Source organism: Magnolia sinica, chromosome 5 (assembly GCF_029962835.1).
Source record: "Magnolia sinica isolate HGM2019 chromosome 5, MsV1, whole genome shotgun sequence".
Classification (NCBI taxonomy): domain Eukaryota; kingdom Viridiplantae; phylum Streptophyta; class Magnoliopsida; order Magnoliales; family Magnoliaceae; genus Magnolia; species Magnolia sinica.
The window spans coordinates 57,211,267-57,226,940 of record NC_080577.1 but is presented as its reverse complement, the minus strand read 5'-3'; the positions used below and the strand labels follow the sequence as shown (position 1 = coordinate 57,226,940).

Below are 15,674 nucleotides of genomic sequence, written 5' to 3'. Positions count from 1 at the left end.
CATCGAGTCCCCCCGGTGAGAACAAGTTCACCCTCCTGCATAATTCTTCTAATCAATACAGGAAACGTGAATTTCAAACATGAGATAATCCAATTACTTCCTAAGTTCTATGGACTTGATTTAGAAAATCCATATATGCATATTAAAGAATTTGAAGAGGTTGTTACAACCATACATTTTAATGATGCTCCTTCTGATACAATTAGCCATAAATTATTTTCATTCTCTCTAAAAGAAAAGGCTAAAATATGGATTCCTTCATTAAGGCCTAGATCCATTGGTACATGGCAAAGATGAGCCAGGAGTTCCTTAAAAAGTTCTTCCCACCTCATAAAACCAACGCTCTTAGACGGGAAATAATGAACTTCTCCCAGAAAAATAATGAGACCTTCTTTGAATGTTGGGAACGGTTGAAGGACTTACTTCTCGCCTGCCCACGCCATGTTTACGAAACTTGGCAGACAATTCTGTTTTATGAAGGACTCAGTCCAAACATGCACCAATTCATACAGATGATGTGTAATAGCGACTTCATGGATAAGAAACTAGAAGATGCATGAGATTACTTTGATATGCTAGCTGAAAACGCTCAATCATGGGACACATCAAACCAAGCTAGTACTCTCAAGGAAATACCAAGAGAGATAGGAATACATGTAATCAGGAAGGAGGATGATACTAATGACTTGGCCATTCTCACATGAAAAATTAAGGACTTGGAATCTAGGAAGGAACCAACTCAGCCCAAGGCAGTCGTCAAAACTGTATGTGGAATTTGTGAGAGTGATGTACACCCAATCAAAGATTGTCTTACAATCTCAACTTTTCAAGAGGTGTTTCACGTTCAAGTAAATACTACAAATATGTATCAACAACCACTTAATGCACCAAATTCTGACACACACTCCCGATGAGTGGAACATTAACTGGGGAGATAAACCAACTACGAATGTAACTAATTACCCACAAGGGTCATTTAGTGGACTTCCACTAGGGAGAACCCTTGAGGACACATTAGATGCATTTAGGCGAGCAACTGTAGGCTATGAATGAGCTTAGGACTTCGATTGCAAGACTTGAGACAGAACTGAATGTTAGGGAGATTGAAATCTTTCTGGACCAACAGCAACCTAACCTAACAAGACAATGTGAGATATGTGATCTCAACTCTTCAACTCAGCATCTGGAACATGTTAGGACCATCACCACCTTGAAAAGTGGAAACGAAAAAGACAAAGAGATTCCAAGGAAGGTTATGAAACCTAAGGAATCCAAAAAATTCAATGGATGGTGGTGAATCTAGTAATGCTCCATATGACAAAGAGCCATTATAGGGATACAAACTCGTGGTCCCATTTCCCCAACATCTCATCACATCAAAAAGGCTAAGTGAGAGTCATAATATTTCAGAGGTTTTTCAACAAGTCAAGATCAACACCCCCTTGTTGGATGAAATTAAATAGTTCCCATCTTACGCCAAATTCCTGAAAGATCTGTGTGTGGTAAAGCGAAAGCTAAACGTACACAAAGAAGCATTTTTTTACTGAACAGGTGAGTGCCATAATCAATCGAAACACTCCCCCAAAATATAAGGATCTTGGAAGTCCTACGATCTCATGTGTGATTGGAAACTTCAAGGTTGATAACACACTTTTAGACCATGGGGCAAGTGTTAATCTGCTACCATACTTGGTATATGAACTGTTAGGCCTCGGTGAGTTGAAACCCACCAAAACAACATTACAACTAGCTGATCACTTGATTAGAATACCGAGAGGTAAGATAGAAGATGTGTTGGTCCAACTCGATAGATTCTACTATTCAGTAGATTTCATCATCTTGGACACACACTCGGCTTCAAATATGGGTGCTTAAATTTCGATCATATTAGGTCGACCATTCCTGGCCTCTGCCAATGCCATCATAAATTGACATAATGGAGTAATGAAAATATCTTTCGGGAATATGACGGTAGAATTCAATGTGTTTCATTTGCACAAGCCACAAGAGGATGAGGACCTGAACCATGAGATGAACTTGATAGATACATTTGAAAATGATGAGTCTCTTTTAACAGAAACTCCTGAATCTCTGGATGTCATCCTAGCGCACTTTGCGGATTCAAACAATAATATTAGCTAGGAAGTTGATGTCACTCCTTCCACTAACACCAAAATCTTACCATTACAGGTGGAGGAGATAAATTCTGAACCGGAGCCTACAACCTCGGATTTTAAAGGGACCACGGAGAACAACCCTTTTGTTATTTAATTGTTTATGGTCTTTCATTCACCTTAGCCTACTAATATTGAGAAATTATCTTCTGCAGGTGAATCATATATACTTTGGACACCTCAGGAGATTAAAAGGAAGTTGTAAGGCCTGTGTCCTAGTACCATACTTTTCTTAGGATACCATGATCCTCCCTATTGAATTTCAGCGACCTGTGACTTGTAGACACCGTTTGCCAGCAACCTTAAGTTACATCCCGTAGACCCAAGTCGACTCGACCTGAAACCTGTAACACTATGACCGCACTGTTGCCGTTGTTCCAACGCCACGTCTCGCGCGCTAATACGATACCTAGATTGAGACTTATGACTAGCGCATAATCTCGGCCATAGACTGTGTGTCGCAGGACCATAAATTCCAGGTAGAGAAGAATCTCTACTAGCCATCATGACTATGACATCATCCTAACCTACCTAGCCTAGGATGACATCACCCTAGCCCCCATGCCTTACAAACAATGATGACTAGCTTGCCCATGCCTTCTTACAATGCTATGATTACCTCTTACATCCCATGATGACTTCCCTATACCTCTCTCTCTCTCCCTCCCATTCTCTCCCATCTTCCTCATTTATAACCCAAGGAAACCTTGGATGTCCAAGCAAGGAGAGAAAAGACCCATCACACTAGCCCTCCTCTTAGTAAATCCCACCCAATCCTACCATTAAAGCACCATCTCCACCATTAAATAAGCACCTTAGGAGCTTTGGAATACTAGGGAGCAAGAAGAGGAGAGGTGGGTGCATTCTTAGGCTAGATCTATCTATTTTCTTGCATGAGAGCAAGTGGGACCTACCAATCAATGGTAGGGATCCCATCTTGGTCCCTAGGTGTGGCCAATGGCCCACCATGCTTGCATGCATGTACCATGATGGGGCCATTCTCCATGGACCCCATCATGATGTTTCTTTGATATCTAGCAAGTAAAGGGGTCATCTAAATCCTTGATCTTGTGGTGGGGATGGCATCCCCACTTTGATTGTTGATTTAAGGGACCACACATGGATGGGACCCATCTTGGTATATGCATGGCGCCTAGAGGGGCTCATAATGGCGGAGCCCCTCCCACAACCGTCTCTCTCTCTCTCTCTCTCTCTCTCTCTCTCTCTCTCTCTCTCCCCTTCTCTTATTCCATGATATTGTGGCCCATCTGATGATGCATGTAAGGTCCAGACCGTCCACATAGTGAGACGCCCACCGTCCAGCAATTAGGCCCACCATTGATGCCCGTTTCTAGGTCTGCATGACTGGTCGGTCATGTAGGGTTGGATGAAGGAAAATCACAACTATCAGCTCGATCTGAACATTGTGCGCCCCACCCTGGTGGACCCTACTTGATGTATGTGATGTATATCCACACCGTCCAGTGGTTTTGTGGGCTGTAACGTGTAACACCATGCTTCTGCTCAAATTTTGGGCCCACTTTGCTGACCATTTGGATTAGGAAAAACCTAAATATCAGCTGGGATTTCCAGCTTGTAGGCCCCTCTTGTGGCCCCCATCTTGATGTATGTCTTGTATCTAAACTATCCAACCATGGAGAACCCTCTGGAGTGGGCCCAACAGGCATGGATGGTCCAATCCTTGGTACCGTCCAACAGCTTGGATGAAGGGAAAATATAAATATTGGCTTGATCTTTAGGGCAGGGTGGCCCACTTACGTGGACCTCACCTTACTGTGCACAAGAGAGATGCACACTGTTCATCCATTTCTCCATGTTCAGCAAGTCTTGGGCCCAACCCAGAGGCAGATCCAATGCCCCAACTGGGCTAGCGTCCAACAGGGCTAACTGTTAGACCAGCTAGCCCACCACGATGTTTGTAATATATCTACGCCGTTCTCCATTTTTTATGGCCCACCTAGACGAGGCCCACCCTCTGGTGGGACGTCTACAGGTGGAGCCCACCTTTGTGTATGTGTATGTCCAGGCCGTTCAGCCCCTTGGAACGTCCAGTAGGGCTAGGATGCTGCTGGACTGGCTGTCCAGCAGCAGTCCCACCATGATGTATGTGTTGTATTCATGTTGTTCATCTGGTGGGGCCCACTATGATGTTATGGGCCACCATGATGAGAGTATTTTATCCAGATAGTCCATTTGCTGGACACCCAGCAGGTCCAGAAAGATGGGAAGGCTGGACGTTCTGCAAGGACCACATTTACTGCATGAATCAGACCATTTTAGAAACTGACTTGTTTTGTTTTATTTTGCAGGATTTTAATTAGGAACTTCTAATTTGGTAACTTCTTCACAATTCCCTCTCTCTTTCTATTTCTATATTTCTATTTCCTTTCTCTCTTTTAGGTTTAGGTTAAAATTTGAAATTGAGGGCTGAGAGTGTTTCATGCCCAGTGGGTCTGTGATAACACTCGACATCTTTTGAGTGAAGGGGGATTGGTTAAGAGGTTATCTATCCATCAGAAGATTAGACACCACTCGAGATCGTCAGAGTTAATTGAGGTTATGACTGCAAATCAACCGTTTAATCAACCAGGAAGACAACCTCAACCTAGGGTTGAGGAAGTCTAGGATGAGAATGAGGTGCATCAAACACCCCCGCCCCATACTTTGTGAGATTATTGACAACCGGTGAGGGTGAGCACACCCTCATGCATGGTTTTTCCAAAAAATACGGGATACATGGATATTAAGCCATGGGTGATCCAACTCCTTCCGATATTCCATGTACTTAAATATGAAAGTCCATATTTGTACTTGAAAGATTTTGATGAGATCATAGCCACTTTATATTTTCCAAACGTGTCTGAGGACACAGTCAGACTGAAACTCTTTCCCTTTTCTTTAAAAGAGAAAGCTAAGATGTGGTTGCATTCACTACGTCCTAGATCTATTGGCACATGAAATGACATGATAAGGGAGTTCATAAAGAAATTTTTTTCACATCATAAAACGAACACCCTTAGAAAGTCAATCATGAACTTTGCCCATAAGGAGGATGAAACATTCTTCCAATGTTGGGAGCGGTTCAAGGATCTTGTCAGTTCATGCCCACGACATGGTTTTGAAATGTGGCGCATTACACACTTTTTCTATGATGGACTGAAATCTTCTATATGCCAATTAGTTGAGACAATGTGCAATGGGGAATTCATGAATAAAAATGTCGATGATGTGTGGGACTACTTGGATAGACTTGCTGAAAACGCATAATCATGGGACATGTACCTAAAATCCAGCACCACTTCTAAGCCCACTCAATCAAAGGAGAGGGGTGTATTATACCTTCTGAAAGAGTATGAAGATATCAATACTAAAGTGGCTAATCTCATAAGGAAATTCAAGGCCATGGAACTAAAGAATGATAAGGTTAAGGAAACTGTTTGTAGTATTTGTGATTGCAACATTCACACGACTGAAAATTGCCCAACAATACCTGCCTTTCGAGGGGTGTTGAATGAGGAATCTAATGCCGTGAACAATTACCAAAGACCTTTCAATGGACCTACCTCCAATACATACAATCTTAGTTGGAGAAATCATCCAAACTTCAGTTGGAGGAATGGACAAACTGCTACCCCTCAAGGCATTTTCAATCAAAATCCAAATCAAGGGAAACTTCAAGAAGATCCGGTTCTAAAACATATTCAAGACCAAGAGCTACTTAATCAGAATTCGGCATAAGAAATCTAGGAAACCAGATCAGCAATTGGAACGCTTGCATCATCTGTTTAAAGGATAGAGTCACAATTAGTGATTGGGGGAAAGGGGATGCTTCCTACTTAACCTCTCCCCAATCCCAAACCGCAATATGAAATAAGTGACCCAAGCTCTTCAAATCAAATGGAGCAAGCTAAGTCTACCACCACTCTTAGGAGTGGGAAGATAATTGAAAAATCTATTCCAGTAAGGGCTGAAAAGCCTAAGGACCCGGAAGAGGACAATGATGATAGACCTAGCCATGCTCCATAAGAATTAGAACCGGAACTTCAGAGCAAGATGATTGCACCATTCCCCCAATGGTTGGTTGCACCAAAACCTCTCTCTAACTCTCAGGACATTCTAGAGGTGTTGAAACAAGTGAAGGTCAATATTCCTCTACTTGATGCAGTTAAACAAATACCTTTATATGCCAAATTTTTGAAAGCCTTATGTACGACCAAAAGACGAAAAAATATTTAAAAGAAAATCTTTTTAACTGAAAAAGTGAGTGCATCCTAAAGCAAGATGTGCCACAGAAATTCAAAGATCCCGGTAGCCCAACCATCGCTTGTGTAATTGGAAATTACCGCATTAAGCATGCACTTCTTGATTTAGGAGCGAGCGTAAATCTAATTCCTTACTCGGTCTACAAACAGCTAGGTTTGTGTGAATTGAAACCCACCCTAACCATATTACAACTTGCTGATTGCTTAGTTCGTGTACTGAGAGGAGTAATTGAGGATGTGTTGGTCTAGGTTGACAGATTCTACTACCCGGTAGATTTTATAGTCCTGGATACGCAACCCATCAGTAACATGAGCACTCAAATTCCTGAGATTCTTAGTCGCTCATTCCTTGCCACTTCAAATGCAATCATTAATTGCAAGAATGGAGTCATGAGTATGTCTTTTGGAAATAAACTTTGGAGTTAAACATCTTTTTCAATACGAGCAGACAGTTAGAGGATGATGACGATTTCCATGACATTAACATGATTGACTCTTTCATGAAAGATAGAGCACTTTTGACCTTATTTATGACCCTCTAAAGATGTGCCTAGCCCACTCCCATGATTTTGATGATGACATGATTAAAGAGACAGGGGTCATACTTAATACTGTGCCGGTACTTGAAGTTAATCGGTGGAGGCCATAATTTGAAGAATTGCCTCAAACTGATGTAATACCTCTACCGTCTAGCCTTAAGACACCGAAGATTGACCTAAAACCTTTGCCCACTGATCTTGAACAAGTTTACTTAGGTCAAGAAGAGACATATCCAGTGGTGATTTCATCCCACCTTGAGAAAAAATAAGAGAGTATACTCATTTCTACTCTCAAAGAAGATAAAGGAGTTATTGGGCATATCATCACAGATCTCGATGTGATGAATGAACTCCTTTCAGCTGAATGTTTTGACTCTTTAGAAGATTGCCTGGTACACTTTATGGATATAAACAATCCTATGATATAAAACATAGTGGTTACCTGACAAGGCAATACCTCGATAGTTGTTACTAACCGAGAAAACCCTTATTCTAAAGAATCTCCTCCCCCAGATCTTGAATGTTTACCATTAAAGGAGGAGAAGCTGAAAATTGAACTGAAGACTGAAAGTTTGGAGTGTGTTGAGACTACCCCACCTACTAAGAATTTTTTTGAATTTCATCTACTTCTAGTCTCTAATTCACCATGGAGTACTAACATTGAAACTTTTTCTGTCATAGGTGAATCATATATACTTTGGATACATCAAGCGATTCAATGACAATTTTTTTCTGAGCTCTATAAATTTCTCTGGAAATTATGCTCCAAGTCATGCAAGCCTATTGTAAAAAGGGTTTTTGGATGATCTTGTTGAGAAACCTTCTGAGCAATTTATCAAGATATTGGCCGGAGGAGGAACCTTGCAGCATGATTGAGTAGCTTTTCCCTTGATCTCCTAGTCTGATGGTGGTATAGTTAAGTTTATTGCTTTCTTCAATTTTAGGATAGTCGGCTTTATGCTGCTTAGGATAGTTTGCTTCCAACATTTTAGGATAGTTTGTTTTTTGTTGATTAACTCTTGTGCTAACTCACCTTCACACTGAGATCCTTTGGAAAAAGCCGCAAAATCTCTTCATCAGGTCCTATCTTTCCATCACTTCTCTTTCAACTATGTTGTCTCTTTTATAGATCATGCTTATTTCTTTTACATTGAGGACAATTTAGATTTTAGGTTGGGGATAGGAGAATAAGTTACATAATCAGTGTTTTCTCAGTTTTGAGCAAAATTTGCAAAATGTTTGAAAATTTTTCAATGTTTATCGGTTTGGAAAGTGATAAGTTGTGTATTTAAGATTGTTTTGAGTATGAAGATAAGATAGAAATCGAATTTTGAAATGTTAGAGTTGGAGCAACTAAGTGACTTATCACTTATGGTTCTTACATTCAACTTATTAAGAGTAAGTTCAAATATTATGTTATTCAAATTATTTTTTATGAATAGTACTAGATTTTTTGATTGTTAGTATGATAATCATTGAAAGATATTAAGAACCGAGTCTGGAGAATTTTATCCACCTTAAAAGAAGAAAGAACTAGTTAAAAAATAGGAGATCGACAAAGAGGTCATAAATAATGAAAAATGACAACATCTTTTAGGAGAATGAAAAATGTCTTTGAAAAGATGTAATGTCTAAGGAAGAGGAATGAATACAAATGACCGTTGATATAAAATCAAAAACTAGAAAAAGAAGGAAAAGAGGATAAGTTCGGAATCAGTACTCGTGTTTTCAATCAAACTAGAAGTGATAAGCATGGCTAACATTATGAAAAGATAGTATTTTCACTGAGCACTTGAAAAACTTGATATGCGAACTATGCTCCACCCTAATGGATAAAGGACTTATTTGATTGGTTGCTTATTTGATTCAACTCTAAGTTTTCAAAATCTCAATTTCTCATCTTGAGTCTACTCATTCATACTTGATTACACGAAAGATTGTTTTCTTATAAAGGTTTGAACATTGCGCATTAAACTTATTTTTCACATACTTTGCTCGGGAGTAGCAAAATGCTGGTTGGAGATTATGTTGAGGGTCAAATATTGCATATTGGACCCCAATTATTCCTTAGTTTTATGAACATGATAATGCTTAATGTTCTATTTTAATCATGTATGTGGTGCAAGGTGAATTCAAGAGCTTGGATTAAAAAAGATGTTAAAAGCATGGATTTAATGCTCAAGAATCACCAAGACCAAGAATGAAGAATGCACATACTAAAGATTGAAGAAAATCAAGTCAAGAATGAAGAAAATTAGAGTTTTAAAGTGAATTTGCGTGATCCTTGACCAGTCCTAACTCCGGCTCAACTAGTCCTACGTACACTCGACCAGTCCTGGACTCTGCTCGACCAGTCGAGCTGCCTTGACTCGAACTCCAACAACTAAAATTGCTAAAATCAGGTCATCCTTGACGAGTCGAAGATGACCCTCGACCAGTCGAGGGTTGTCCTCGACCAGTCCTGAGTTTGTAGCCAGCACATAAAGTGCGGAAATTTGAAGCGGTTTCCGAAAATTTCTAACTCGGTGCGAAAGTCTAAGGCTTAAAACTATAAATAGGGGTCCCTAGGGCATCCCTAATAATCATCTAGGATTTGATGAGTGGAGAAAAAGAGTGGAGAAGCCGTCGCCAAGAGTTTTTTCTTCATTTTCCTTAGTTGTTTTTATGCTTTTATTAAGAGAATCTGGTTCAATCATGTCAATGGTTGGCTAAACCTCTTAGCTAGGGCTAAGAGGTGAAGTTTGTAGCATGATAGGATGTTTCTATTTCTTTGATTCATGTTTAAGTTGAACTATCTTTGATTCTAGTTTGATATTTAAGAAATACTTTCAGTTTTTAATGGTTTGTTGTGACTTAAATTAAAATGGATCTGCAATAGCTTTGAGTATGTTCTTTTCATGTATTAAGATTATGAAATTAGGAAATACCATTGTTCACCATCCTCCCATGGGCATGGTTGGGTGATGGAATCCTTCTAATCTTCATGATTCACTTATGATTGGTTGTGGGATTGGTAAATCCTATTGTTTACCTTGTCTCCTGGCATGGTTTTATGATGTAATCACTTCCAGTTCTCACACCATTCTTCCATTGAGAATTAGGTCAAAGGAAGTTTAGATTTGATTTTACTGAGATATATTCCAATTGGATAGGTGGGACTCTGAGTCCAATCATGTGAGTTGAATTAAGCATAGAACTCCCTGATCTCTACAAGTGGATCCTTAGAAACCCTAGTTTCCCACCTTTGAATTTCTTAAGTTTTTCATTAAATCTCTCACAATTACTCTCTCAAATATTCCAGATTTAGGTTTTCATCTTTTTCTAGTTCTTCTTCTAGTTACTTTCAGAAACGTACAAGTTCAGTCCCTATGGATTCGACCTCGGTCTCACCGAGATTATTACTACATCGCAATCCTATACTTGGGGTTGTGAACATATATCCACACCATCTAATGGTTTTATGGGCTGTAATGTGCAGCACCATGCTGCTGCCCAAATTTCGGGCCCACTTTGCTAACCGTCTGGATGTAGGAAAAACCCAAATATCAACTGGGATTTCCAACTTGTATCCCCTCTTGTGGCCCCCACCTTGATGTATGTCTTGTATCAACACTATTCAGCCATGGAGAACCCTCTAGAGTGGGCCCAGTAGGCCTGGACTGTCCAATCCCTGGTACTGTCCAGCAGCCTCGATGAAAGGAAAATATAAATATTGGCTTGATCTTTAGGGTAGGGTGACCCATTCACGTAGACCCCACCTTGTTGTGCATAGGAGAGATGCACACCGTCCATCCATTTCTCCATGTTCAGCAGGTCCTGGGCTCAACCTAGAGGCAGATCTAATGCCCCAACTGGGCCAATGTCTAGTAGGGCTGACTGTTAACCAGCTGGCCCACCATGATGTTTGTGATATATCTACGCCGTTCTCCATTTTTGTGGTCCACATGGACAGGGTCCACCCTCTGGTGGGACGTCTGCAGGTGGAGCCCACCTTGTGTATATGTATGTCCAGGCTGTCCAGCCCCTTGGAATGTCTAGCAGGGCTGAGACGCTACTGAACTAGCCATCCAGTAGTAGGCCCACGTTGATGTATGTGCTGTATTCATACTGTTCATTTGGTGGGTGTTCACAACCCCAAGTGTAGGGTCACGATGTAGTAATAATCTCGGTAAGACTGAGGTCGAATCCATGTGTGTGTCTTCTGAAAGTAACTAGAACTAGAACTAGAAGAAGATGAAAATCTAAATCTGCAAGTATAAAGAGTAATTGTTAGAGATTTAATAAAAAAAACTTAATAAATTCAAGGGTGGGAAACTAGGGTTTCCATGGATCCACTTGTAGATTCTCAGGATGCTACCTTGCTTGATTCAAGGACGAAGAGATTTGTCAGATCTCTGAACTTTTCATAGATTTAATTATCAATGGATGAGAGTTGTGAGGATTTAGAAGTGATTCCATCACCTAACCATGCCCAGGAGACAAAGCAAACAACAAGATCTACCAATCACACAACCAATCATAAGAGAATTGTGAAGGTTAGGAAGGATTCCATCATCCTACCATGCCTAAGGGACGATGGTGAACAACAAGATCTCCTAATTTCACAATCTCAATACATAAAAATAAGATATCTCAAGCTATTGCAGATCTTTTGTAATTTGAGTCACAACAAACCATTAAAAACTAAAAATATTCCTTCATAATCAAACTAGAATCCAAGAGAGTTCAATAAAACATGAATAAAAAAAAAAAAAACATCCCAATCACACTACAAGCTTCACCTCTTAGCCCTAGCTAAGAGGTTTAGCCAACCATAGACATGATTGAACTAGAAACTCTTAAGAAAAGCATAAAAACAACTAAGGAAAGGAAAGAAAAACTCTTGGCGACGGCTTCTCCACGCTCTTGCTCCACTCCTCAAACCCTAAATGATGCCTAGGGATGCCCTGGGGACCCCTATTTATAGTTTTGCATCACCTCCTTTCACACTGAGTTGGAAATTTCTGGAAACCATCTCAAATTTACGCAGTCCACACAAGATTTGCGTAACCCTCGACTGGTCGTGGACCATCCTCGACCGGTCGAGGGTCACCTTCGACTGGTCGTGGACCATCATCGACTGATCGAGGATGATGGGAATATAGAAGAATTGGTCGCTAGAGTTCAAGTCGAAGCTCCTTCGACCGGTCGAGCAGGGTCCTTCGACTGGTCGAGCATGGGCTTGGACTAGTCGAAGGATGCCGATTTTTATGCTTCCTTTTCTCCTCTTCAAGTCTTCAATGCTCCTCCTTCCTCAGATGGTTTTCTTGGATCTTTGACAGTGAATTCTTCATTCATGGTCTCATCATATCCATCCTTGACCTTGGTGATTATTGAGCATTAAATCCATGCTTTTAGCATCCTTTTAAATCCAAGCTCTTAAATTCACCTTGTAACCCAAACATGATTAAAATAGAATATTAAGCATTATCATGTTCATAAAACCATGTAATAAATGGGGTCCAATATGCATATTACCCTCAACACAATTCTCAACCAACATTTTGCTAGTCCCGAGCAAAGTATGTGAAAAATAAATCTCAATGCTTAATGTTAGATATCCTTTTCAGAAAATAATCTTTTGTGCACTTAACGATGAATGGGTAGAATTAAGATACACAAGTGAGATTTCAAAAACTTAGAGCCCAGTCACATAAGCAACTGATGAAATAAGTTCTTCATCCACTAATTGAAGCATAATTTGTATATCAAGTTTTCAACGTGCTCAGTGAGAGTCAATTTACTTCCCGTATGAATACTATCAATTCATCATATTAGCTATGCTCATCCCTTCAAGATCAGTTTGAAACTCAAGTACTGATTTCGAACTTATCCCCTTTTCCTTCTTTTTCCACTTTTTGATTTTATATTGACGGTCAATGTTTATTTATTCTTTTATAGACCTTGCATTATTTTTGCATTCTTTTCCGGTCTTTTCATTCTTTTTCATGACCTCTTTGTCGATCTCCTATTTTTTAACTGGCTCTTTTCTTCTTTTAAGGTCGATAAAGTTCTTCAAACTCGATTCTCACCATCCATCAATGATTCACATACTAACAATCAGAAATTCTAAAATGTCCTACAGAAAGCAAATTGAATGTGTCTTGTGATTTAACATGATATTCAAACTACCTCTTGATCAATTGAACACAAGCACTTAAGTAATAAGTTACTTAGATGATTAGACTTCAGCAATTCAAAGTTCAATTTCTATCTTATCATACCCAAAGCATTCTTAAGTACATAATTCATCACTTCCCAAACAGATTGCAACTTAAAGCATTGAAATTTTTCAAAACTTTTACATAAAGTTGAGAAAACACTGATTAGTTCACCTAATCCCCCATTCCCAACCGAAAAATTTACATTGTCCTCAATGTAAAAGAAATAAGCATGTAATGCAAAAGAGGCAATGAAAAAGAAAATGGGAAGTGATGGAAAAAGAAGGAATTTTAAGGCTTTTCAAATGATTCTAGTGTGAAGGTGGCTTAACACATGAGTTAAACCAACAAAAAGCAAATTATCCTAAAACAACGGAAAGCAAACTATCCTAAACATAACATGAAAGTAGTACCTAACTATACCTCCATCAGACTAGGAGATCAATCCTGGTATACAGGATTAGTCAGAGGTTTGGACATGTCCTCTGAATCGAATTTCTCAATAAATGGCATTAAACGATATCCATTCACTTTGAATTCTTTGTCATTGTTCAGATCTTGTATCTCGACGGCCCCATGAGGATAGACATTAGTAACAGTGAAAGGATCGGTCCAACGAGAACGAAGTTTGCCCGGAAAGAGATGTAACCGAGAATTATACAAGAGGACTCTCTGACGTGGTGTGAATGATTTTTGAAGAATATGTTGGTCATGAAATACCTTCATCCTGTCCTTGTAAATTCTCGAGTTCTCGTACGCATCATCTGAATTTCTTCGAGTTCATTCAACTAAAGTTTGCGTAGCGAGCCAGCTCTATGTTCCAATTCCACAGGCAAGTGACAAGCTTTCCCATAGACAAGTCTAAAGGAAGACATTCCAATATGGATCTTAAATGTGGTACGGTATGCCCATAAGGCATCGATCAATCGGATTGACCAATCCTTACAATCAAGGTTAACCGTCTTTTATAAGATGTGTTTAATTTTTCTATTAAAAATCTCAACTTGCCCACTTGTTTGTGGGTGGTATGGAGTGCTTACTTTGTGTAACGCTCTGAAAATCAGGGGTCGAGCAGGAGCCCAACTCCCGAGTTCCAACGCTGCAACATAGATAATGGTGATTAATGTTGTCCGTATTAGTGCATTAAACATGCATGAGATTATACCAAAGCTGCATATCGTACTCCAGAGACATTTAAATTATGCAAGCAGAAGACTGTGATACATATATAAAGCATATAAATGGTTATAAGTCCCCAGAGTATGAACAGGTTACCAAAGTAAATAATTACATGTTTGGTTCAAAATACACAAAATAAGGAAGTGTAATGTCATCTATCCATATCCCTGTAACCCTGGTGATGCAACTTCAGGTCTACATAGACCCGCCAGAGAGTTGCAAATAAGAGAACTCCTCGTCATCATAGAAATTCGGCTCTGCCTCGCAAGTATCGCCATCATCTGCAACTAAACCAGGGTCTATTTGGTGTTTTAAAACACCATCCCAGAGTGAGAGTGAGTGATCAACTCAGTAGAGTTATAAGGCAAAGGTTAACATGTTATCAATTCATCAAGCAATAATGATAAAGCAGTTCATCAATCATATCTTAAGTACTCTTGTTACTGTAAGGATGGTATGCGATAATGATGCATGCCCTCGCCTGCACTCCCTCAGCAACATCATCTCACGATCGCGCATAGCAACCTCCCTAAACGTAAGCTTCCTCGCCAAAGCACATGCAATGCGGTGCATGATCGTGTTAGCCAAGTTCTTGTTTAGGTTTATTCAAACAGTGTGTTTAGGAAGCTAAGGCACCTCCCTTTATATCACTTACTTAAACAATGATCCATCTAGGGTCGTCAATCCTAGTTAGACACATACGATAGATGGTTCCATGTCGCTATGGAGAGGCTCGTTACCTTAGCGCAGGCGTGGGTTTTACTCGAGGTTACTACGAAAAGACTCGTCACCTCATCGTAGACCAAGTTTACGCTCGAGGTTACTACGAATGGCTCGTCAACTAATCCTAGGCCGACAGCTCGAATACAGTATCCCATACCACCCTATTTGGCTCATGAGACTGGGTTGCTCACTGGACACTACGGGGAGGCTCGTCACCCCAGTGTAGGCCGACAGCTCCACCACGGTGTCCCATACTACCATGTCCGGTTCATGAGTCTTAGCAGATCGAGGTACCACGGTTAAACGGGCTTTTCACTAGTAAGTTGGTACCTTAGATTCAGGTAGTAGCGTCCATACATGGTGAATATACATTAGGCAAATCGGGTTGCCTGATAAGCTCGACTGGTACGAGCGTACATTGAGTTCATCGACATGAAGCGCGTAAGCACTCCGTGTGGCCTAACCACTGTCAATAATCAGCATACGACTCGGATTCCCCAACAATGTCTTGTGTGGTGAAATGACCTCAGCCACTACTCGAGAAACTTTTCCGATTACCTAGACTATGCAGTAGTC

General features: G+C 40.2%; 2 non-coding genes across 2 annotated transcripts; both read right to left on the bottom strand.

Annotated features, from left to right (window-relative positions):
* Positions 1 to 341: 341 nt before the first annotated feature.
* On the bottom strand, positions 342 to 447 carry LOC131247659 (small nucleolar RNA R71). The gene has a single exon (XR_009171934.1). It is a non-coding gene; the product is annotated as a small nucleolar RNA R71 (small nucleolar RNA).
* Positions 448 to 5,207: 4,760 nt separating this feature from the next.
* LOC131247557 (small nucleolar RNA R71) lies at positions 5,208 to 5,314 on the bottom strand. The gene has a single exon (XR_009171838.1). It is a non-coding gene; the product is annotated as a small nucleolar RNA R71 (small nucleolar RNA).
* Between the last annotated feature and the right edge of the window lie 10,360 nt (positions 5,315 to 15,674).